This window comes from Callithrix jacchus, chromosome 14, assembly GCF_049354715.1.
Source record: "Callithrix jacchus isolate 240 chromosome 14, calJac240_pri, whole genome shotgun sequence".
NCBI lineage: Eukaryota > Metazoa > Chordata > Mammalia > Primates > Cebidae > Callithrix > Callithrix jacchus.
The window spans coordinates 37,446,658-37,456,808 of NC_133515.1; positions in this window are offsets into that span (position 1 = coordinate 37,446,658).

The following is a 10,151-nucleotide window of genomic DNA, read 5'->3' on the forward strand; positions in this document are numbered from 1 at the left end:
AGAAGAGGCACTTAGCTTTTCTCCATTTAGTAGCATGTTAGCTGTGGGTTTGTTATACATGGACTTTATCATGCTGAGATACTTTTCCTCCATACCTAATTTATTGAGGGTTTTTATCATGGCACAATGTTAAATTTTATCAAATGCTTTGTCTGCATCTATTGAGATGATCATATATATTTGCTCTTTATTCTATTTATGTGATGTATAACATTTATTGATTTGTGTATGTTAAAACATTCTCACATTCCTGAGATAAATCCTACTCCATCATGGTGTATTATTTGTTTGATGTCTTGTTCAATTCACTTTGCTAGCATTTTGTTAAGAATTTCTACATCTATGTTTATGAGGGATATTGGCCTGTAGTTTTCTTTTCTTATTGTGTCCTTGTCTGGTTTTGATGTGAGAGTTATGCTGGCTCTGTAGAATCAGTTAGAAAGAATTTCCTCTGTTTTAATTTTTTGGAAGCGTTTCAAAGATTGTTATTAATTATTCTTTAAAGGTTTGGTAGAACTCAGCTGTGAAACCATCCCATCCTGGACTTTGCTGTGTTGGGAGACTTTTTTATTACTGATTATATCTCATTACTTATTATTGATTTGTTCAAGCTTTCTATTTCTCCTTGGTTCAATCTTAGTAGGATGTATGTATTCAGCAATTTATCTATTTCCTCTAAGTTTTCATATTTATTGGCATATGGTTATTCACAGTAGTCTCCAGTGATCCTTTGTATGTCTGTGGTATCCATTGTGATATCTACTTTTCCATTTCTGATTTTATTAATTTTGGTCTTCTTATTTTTTTTTAGTCTATCTGAAGGTTTGTCAATTTTGTTTATATTTTCAAAAAAACAACTTTTTGTTTTATTTGCCTTTTGTATTTTTAGTGTCAATTTTGTTTCTGCTCCCATCTTTATTATTTCTTTCTTTTTACTAATTTGGGGTTTGGCTTGTTCTTTTCTCATTTTGGGGGGTGCATGATTAGGTTGCTTACTTGAAATCTTCCCTGTTTTTTGATATAGGCATTTATTGTTACAAACTTGCCTCAACACTATTTTTTGCCGTGTCTCATAGGTTTTGGAATGTTGTGTTCCTATTTTCATTAATTTTAAGAAATTTTAAATTTTATTCTTAATTTTTTTTCTTTACCCATTAGTCAGTCAGAAGCATGTTGTTTAATTTTCAGGCATTTGTATGGTTTCAAATTTCCCTCTTGTTATTACTTCCAAGTTTTATTTCATTTTGATTAGGTAAAACACTTGATATGACTTTGATTTTTAAAAATTTGTTGAGACTGTTTTGTGTCCTAACATATGGTCATCCTAAAAAATGTTCCATGTGCTAATGAGAAAAAAAAACCCTGTGTATTCTGCAGTTGTTGGGTGAAATGTTCTGTAAATGTTCGTTAGGTATATTTGATATGTGATAAAGTTCAAATTTGGTACTTCTTTGCCGAACTGTCTAATGCTGAGAGTAAGATGTTGATGTCCCCAACTATTATCATATTGAGGGCTACCTTTTCTTTAGATGTAATAATTTCTGCTGTATATAACTAGGTGCTATGATGTTTGGTGTGTGTATATATATATATATCTGCTCAGGCCAACATATATAATGTCCATATATATATATAATACATACACACATATATATATATACATATTTCTGTTATATTCTCATGCTAATTGATCTCTTTACTATTATATAGTGTCCTTTTTCTCTTTTTACAGCTTTTAAAAGCTGCAAGATTACTTTGTCTGATATACATATAGCTACTCCTGCCCAAAACCATGAACCCACCTCTTACATCAGGGTGACCTGGATGTGAGACATGGAGTCAAAGGAGCTCATTTTAGAGCTTTGAGATTTGACTGCCCCGCTGGATTTCAGACTTGCATGTGGCCTGTAGCGCCTTTGTTTGGCTAATTTTTCCCATTTGGAATGGTTTTATTTATGCAACATCTGTACCCCCATTGTTTCTTATTTTACAGGCTCATAGGCAGAAGGAACTTGCCTTGTCTCAGATAAGATTTTGGACTGTGGACTTTTGAGTTAATACTAAAATAAGTTAAGACTTTGGGGGACCGTTGGGAAGGCATGATTGGTTTTGAAACGTGAGGACATGAGACTTGGGAGGGGCCAGGGGTGGAATGATATGATTTGACTGTGTTTCCATCCAAATCTCATCTTGAATTCCCACAGTTGTGGGAGGGACCAAGTGAGAGGTAATTAAATCATAGAAGCAGGTCTTTCCCCTGGTGTTCTTGTGATAGTGAATAAGTCCCACAAGAGCTGATGGTTTTATAAGGAGAAGTTCTCCTGCATAATCTCTATTTTCTTGTCTGCCACTACGTAAGACATACCTTTCACCTTCTGCCATGATTGTGAGGCCTCTGCAGCCACATAGAACTATGAGTCCATTAAACCTCTTTCTTTAGTAAATTGCCAAGTCTCAGGTGATAATAAAGAAGTATAAATAATTAGTATAAATGGTCTTGAGGTGTCAGTTGAGTGGGGTGTGTTGGCCTTGGTTCTAGGTGAATATAGTGTAGTCTCCATGAAGTTTCTTCAGCTGTAATTCACACTGGTAATATGAGAGTTTCTCAGTGGGAGAAGGGAGTTTTTGGAGATGATGGTGTGCCTTTGCCAAAGGTTGTTGTATTAGTCAGGGTTCTCTAGAGGGACAGATATAATAGGATATATGTATATATGAAAGAGAATTGACTCACACAATCACAAGGTAAAGTCCCACGATAGGCCATCTGCAAGTTGAGGAGCAAGGAAGCCAGTGGTGGATCAGTCCAAGTCCCAAAACCTCAAAACTGAGGAAGCCAACAGTGCAGCCTTCAGTCTGTGATCAACATTGGCCTAAGTCCAAGAGTCCAAAAGCTGAAGAACTTGGAGTCAGATGTTCAAGGGCAGGAAGCATCCAGCATGGGAGAAAGATGAAGGCTGAAATACTCTGCAAATCTGCTCTTTCCAACTTCTTCTGCCTGCTTTATTCTAGCCACACTGGCAGCTGATTAGATAGTACCCACCCAGAGTGAGGGTGGGTCTGCCTCTCCTAGTCCACTGACTCAAATATTAATCTTCTTTGGCAACACCCTCACAGACACACCCAGGAACAATACTTTGCATACTTCAATCCAATCAAGTTGACACCCAATATTAACCATCACAGTGGGCCCATGGAGCTATTCGTCAATCATTGTATGCAGGCACATAACGGCTTGACTGGTCTATGGGTGTGTCATCTAGGGGTGGGCCCCTAGGCTGTTTCTCAGGACCAGGATGCAGGCTCTGGTTGTTCCACCAACCTGGGGGTATGTCTGCTGGGGGTGGTCCATGGGGCTGTTTTACAGGTCAGATACAAGTACAGTCCTGCTAGACTGGCTCAAAAGCATGCCCTCTGGGGGTGACACATAGGGCTGTTTATCAGGCCCTTATGGCTGCTTACCTGGCCTGGGGCATGTCCACCAGTGGTGGCCCACAGGGCTATTTCTCAGGTCTTAGACGTGGGCTCTTGGCTGCTTTGCTCATCTAGGTGCATGCCTACCAAGGGCAGCCTGTGGGACTATTTCTCAGGCCTTTATTGAAAGAAGCTGTTGAGCAAGCCAGGAACATGTCTGCAGGGATTTAAGGGTACTGTAGAGCTGCTTCTCAGATCCTGAGCATGGATGCATAGCCACTCCTCCGGTCCAGGGCCTTACTACCTCTTCAGAGGCTTGGAGTGTCTCCTGCTTGAGTGGGAGGGCACACAGTGGTTTGGCTTGCCCTGGGTAGGACTGCCAGGCTGTTCCTCAGGCTGGAGCTGCAGTAGTGGGGGTTGGTTTCCCTACTTTGCAGGACCAGGGTCACAGCTGATTCTGAGCCCAGGCTTCACACAGCTGGGGTTGTGGCATTCAGCCACCTGTACGGGTTTGGCATAATGAAGATAAAGCCCTAATGCTGGAGAGGTGGCTACTGGTCCTCCCGCCTCACAGTACGGCATACTCCAGAGGTGGATTTGTCCTCAACATGGAGCCATGCTGCAGCAGCTTGGCTCACAGTGGGTGAGGGGGAGGTGGGAAGTAAAGACTTTGTGCTCCTAATCTAGGGCAATGCCCAGCAGCTCTCCAAACTGGGCTCAGGGCTTGCAAGGACTCTGGGATTCTTCTAGAATAAGAACTGTAGGTGCTTGTGGTAGCAATGGAAAATGGTAGGTATCTTCTGCTTACCTTTTCCCTGCAATGAAAAGTCCCTTCTAACTCAAAATAGATCTGATTTGGGTAAGGAAGATGAGGCTGCAGAAACCAGGTGCCTCCATCCTGTCCTTCTGGACTTCCAGTTACCGCAGGCACATCTCCACTCTCCACTGCACTCCAGAGCTCTCCCTTCAACACTCCAGTCAAATCGGAGGTGTTTATTTACTGCCTTGTCCTGTCTTGTGGGCAGGACAAACACCAGACATCTCTAGTCAGCCACCTTGCTGACATCACTCTCAGGCACGAATTTTTAGCCATTTTTTGCCCTGATATATTGTCACACCTAAAGCAGAGCCTGGCATATTATAGGTGCCTAATAAACAATGGTGTTCTAATAAATGTTTAATGACAAGCTCCCATAAACAAAAGCAAAACAAAACCATAATTTATAGAATGTGCTGGTCTCCCTGGTGTATGCACTTCTATGACAACCAATTTCAACTGACATGTCACTGAATATGGAATTGGTAAGTGATAACCATAATTGGCTCTCATGACTCATTACAAGTCAGCTACAGCTGTAACACTTGTTTTAAAAAAAATTAAAGAAAGGAAGGAAAATATATCTATACTGAATTGAAAATGGAGAAAAAGGCTTTCTCAAAACAAAGACTTCAGGAGTTCACTATCCACAAACTCTCATTGAAGGAACCAATTAAGAATGCTTTAGTAAAAAGAAGAGTAGAACTACAGAGATTACATAGAATACAAAAATTGGTGGTGCTGAAATTATAAAATGTATTAATAAATGTAACTATCAAGTATATAAATGTCTAAAAATACAATTCTCATGTTTAAAAATGTGATACAAAGTCTAGACAACAAAAAGAAGGGGTTCAAAGATAAACAGACTACTGATAGAGCCACTGTCTTGCTTAGGAGTTGGATAGAGACATTGAACAACTGTAAGTCAAATGTTTAAGAATATCACTAGTAGCCTAAAAAATACAAACTGTAGCTTCCAATCTTCAGAGTGAATAAACAGGGAGTGAATACGGAAATCTTCATATCCCAGTATACCAGGGGAAATAGAGCAATGAAAAAGGATAATAAAAAGAAAACATAAAACAAAATGAGAGAAATAATTCACAATACATATAAACAGATTAAATGCTCCTATTAATTGACTGAAGCATATTATTTTTTAATTCAACTTTAAATCCAAGACACATACCTAAATAAAGACAACACATAAGAGGCTGAAAATAAATGAATGGAAAGCTATACCAGACTTACAGTTTAAAAATGACAAATAGAACATATAAATTTACTTATGATTTGTTTTGAAATCTCATTAAACTGGCAGCTAATGTTTTTAAGGCCTAAATCTATTTAAAAAACAAAGACAATGGTAAAAGAAACATTAGCTATAAAACACTGAAAGCTGTAAAGCAAGTGGATATTGGTAAATAACTTAGCAGGTAGTAAGGAAAGCAAGAAAGAACTATGATTTACACTGCAGACTCAAAAGGCTTAGGATTCAGTGGCACCAGGGATCTCTGAAATGGGGTAAAATCATAAAAATTATACTGCAAATAGATTGGCTGAAAGTGTTTAAGAAGCAGTTCCCCAGATCCCCTCATAGGGTTGCTTTGAGGATTTTATGAGTAATATATGTAAAGCACACAGAGAATTGCCTGACACTAAGTAAGTGTTCTACATATGTTTGCTATTATTACTCCATAGTGGGAAGTTAATAGACAATTCTATTAAAAGATAGAAAGGCAGCAATAGAAGCATATAATAGAGATAGAGATTAATAATAAAAGAATTGTCTAAAAGAAATTAAAGTTGTTTCATCTTGGCGGGGGGAGGAATAGGGGTTACTAGTTTTTTATAACAAGCCATAGAGTATTTGACCATTACCATGACAAACAATTAAAACTTAAAAGGAAATAGGGAATAAAAGGCAGTGTAGCTGGTAAGCATAGTAGCTAACATTAACCAAAAGAAAGCTAGTGTAACAATTGTGTGCTATTTTTATTCACAACATTTCTAACACCAAATGTGTCAGTTTTTTCTTCACACCAACCAACCACTTTTACAACTCTCCAGACACCAACTTGATGTCCCACAATTCAGTGTAATTCTGATTCTAACTACCCGGAGTCAGTGCAGACATCTCAGGTTAAGGGATCATTCCCACAATACTATGGTAATTTCAGATGCTCACTGCAAGTCCAACTCACCCCTACTTCTGACCAACCAGTTTCCATGACTCCCTCCTCAGGTTTGATAATTTGCTATAGTACCTCACAGAATTCAAGAAAGCACTTTACCTACTATTACTGGTTTATTATAATGAATAAAACTGAGGAACAGCCAAATAGAGATCTATCTGTGCCTATCATATTGTACTATACAGAATTAATTCCTATTTTAGACAAAATATTTCATATAATAGAAGAGGAAACACTGTTCAAATTATTGTATGAAGCTTTAAAAACTCTGATACCAAAACCAGGCAAGAACAGTGCAGGAAAACAATGTGTAGAACAATTTCACTTAAAACAAAAATGGAAACATTCTAAACAAAATATTACATGAAATTCATATGAAAAAGCTAAAGGTTAAGAATATCCAAGACTGCTTGGAAACAAACAAGAGAAGAACTTGCTCCACCAGGTATTAAGATTTATTTTAAAGCTCTGCTAATGGGACTGGATGACATTGGTGCAGAGAGAGACAAATAGGCCAAAGAAACAATATAGAGAACATGACAGACATAGAATTACAAAGCAGAAAGCAAGAGTGTCCTGTTCAGGGAATAATACACAGGTAGATGAAATTACCATTAGTGATCTCTTTCTCAGGTTGGGTAATATTCATCATATTACAAATAAATGAAATAAAATAAATAAAGAATGCCCTCTTCAATCTACGGTGCTAGGACAACTGGTTGTCCATAATTAAAAATAGCTGAATTAGAATCTTACATTACATCCTACAAAAAAAAATACTTCAAATGGTTTAAAAATCTAAATATGAGAAATAAAAGTTTAAAAAGAACATATGACTTTTTGGTAGGGCTTTGTAAGCAAGATTGTTAAGTAAGTTTCCAAAAAAGCATAAACCTATTTGGGTCAGGTAAACATTGATACAGTTTACCAATTAAAATATAAAACTTCTGATATGGTTTGGCTGTGACCCCATTCAGATCTCAGCTTGAACTGTATCTCATAGAATTCCCATGTATGTGGAAGGGACCCAGGGGGAGGTAACTGAATCATGGGGGCCAGTCTTCCCCATGCTATTCTCATGATAGTGAATAAGGCTTATGAGATTTGATGTGTTTATAAGGCGTTTCTGCTTTTGCTTCCTCCTCACTTTTCTGTTGCCACTGTCATGGAAAAAAATGCATTTTATCTCCCAACATGATTATGAGGCCTCCCCAGCCATCTGGAACCATAAGTCCAAATAAGCATCTTTTTCTTCCCAGTCTCAAGTATGTATTTATCAGCAGCATGAAAACAGATTAATACAGTAATTGGTACCAGTAGAGTGGGTCATTGCTGAAAAGATACCCAAAAGTGTGAAAGTGACTTTGGAAATGGATAACAGAGGTTGGAACACTTTGGAGGGCTCAGAAGAAGATAGGAAAATGTGGGAAAGTTTGGAACTTTCTATAGATTTGTTGAATGGCTTTGCCCAAAATGCTCATAGCGATATGGACCATAACATCCAGGCTGAGGAGGTCTCAGATGGAGATAAGGAACTTGTTGGAAACTAGAACAAAGATGACTCTTGTTATGTTTTAGCAAAGAGACTGGCAGCATTTTGCCCTTCTCCTAGAGATTTGTGGAGCTTCAAAATTGAGAAAGATGATTTAGGGTATCCAGCAGAAGAAATCTGTAAGCAGCAAAGCATTCAAGAAATTATTTGGGTGCTGCTAAAGGCATTCAGTTTTATAAGGGAAGTGGAGCATAAAAGTTCGGAAAATTTGTAGCCTGACTATGCAATAAAAAAGAAAACCCATTTTCTGGGGAGAAATTCAAGCCAGCTGCAGAAATTTGCATGAGAAATGAGGACCCTAATGTTAATCCCCAAGACTGAAGAAAATATCTCCAGGCCATGTCACAGATTTTCACAGCAGCTCATCCCATCACAGGCCCCGAGGCCCAGGAGGAAAAAGTGGTTTCATGGGCCAGGTCCAGGGTCACCGTGTGGTGTGCATCCCAGATACTTGATGTCCTGTGTCCCAGCCGCTTCAGCTGTGTCTCAAAGGGCCCAATGTACAGCATGGGCCATGGCTTCAGAGGGTAGAAGCCCCAGGCTTTGGCATCGTCTACATGGTCGTGAGCATGCAGGGGCACGGAAGTCAAGAACTAAGATTTGGAAACCTCCACCTAGATTTCAGAAGATGTATAGAAATGCCTGGATGCTCAGGCAGAAATTTGCTGCAAGTTTGAGGGCCTCATGAAGAACCTCTGTTAGGGCAGTGCAGAAGGGAAATTTGGGGTTGGAGCCCCTACACAGAGTACCCCTACTGGGGGACTGCCTAGCGGAGCTGTGAGAAGAGGGCCACCATCCTCCGGAACCCAGAATGGTAGATCCACCAACAGCTTGCACTGTGTGCCTAGAAAAGCCACAAACACTCAACACCAGCTTGTGAAAGCAGCTGGGAGGGAGCCTGTACCCTGCAAAGCCACAGAGGCAGAGCTGCCCAAGACCATGGGAACCTACCTCTTGCATCAGTGTGACCTGAATGTGAAACATAGAGTCAAAGGAGATCATTTTGAACCTTTAAAATTTTCTGGGTGTGGTGGCTCACGGCTGTAATCCCAGCACTTTGGAAGGCTGAGGCAGGTGGATGGCCTGAGGTCAAGAGTTCAAGACCAACCTGGCCAACATGGTGAAACACCATCTCTACTAAAAATACCAAAATTACCTGGGCATGGAGGCACATGACTGTAATCCTACCTACTCAGAGGCTGAAGCAGGAGAATCGCTTGAACCTGGGAGGCAAAGGTTGCAATGAGCTGAGATCGCACCTTTGCACTCCAGCCTGGGTGACAAGAGCAAGACTTTGTCTCAAAAAAGAAAAAAAAAATATTTGACTGCCCTGCTTGATTCTGAACTTGCATGGGCCCTGCAATCCCTTTGTTTTCATCAATTTCTCCCATTTGGATGGTTTTATTTACCCAATACCTGCACCTGCATTTTATCTAGGAAGTAACTAACTTGCTTTTGATTTTACAGGCTCATAAGGGGAAGGGACTTGCCTTATCTCAGATGAGACTTTGGACTATGGACTTTTGGGTTCATGCTGAAATGATTTAAGACTTTGAGGGACTGTTGGGAAGGCATGATCAGTTTTGAAATGTGAGGCCATGAGATTTGGAGGAACCAGTGGTGGAATGATATGGTTTGGCTGTATCCCCATTCAAATCTCAACTTGAATTGTATCTCCCAGAATTCCCACACATTGTGGGAGGGACCTAGGAGAAGGTAACTGAATCATGGAGCCAGTCTTTCCCATGCTATTCTTGTGACAGTGAATAAGTCTCATGAGATCTGATGGGTTTATCAGGGGTTTCTGCTTTTGCTTCCTTCTCATTTTTCTTTTGCCACTGCCATGTAAGAACTGCCTTTCACCTCCTGGCATGATTCTAAGGCCTCCCCAGCCATATGGAAGTCCAATTAAACCTCTTTTTCTTCTCAGTCTCAGCTATGTATTTATCAGCAGCATGAAAACAAACAAATACAACTTCTATAAAATAGAAAACAGCAAATAAAATATGATTCTAATACTGAGAAAAGCTATTTGTCATAATAAAGCCAACAAATGAATAGATTTGAATACATAGGAATATGCAAAAATCAGCTTTTAAAAAGATAAAAAAATCCAACAGAAAAATGGACAAAGAATAGGAGAGTAAAGAATTACACACCAAAAATAGAAATG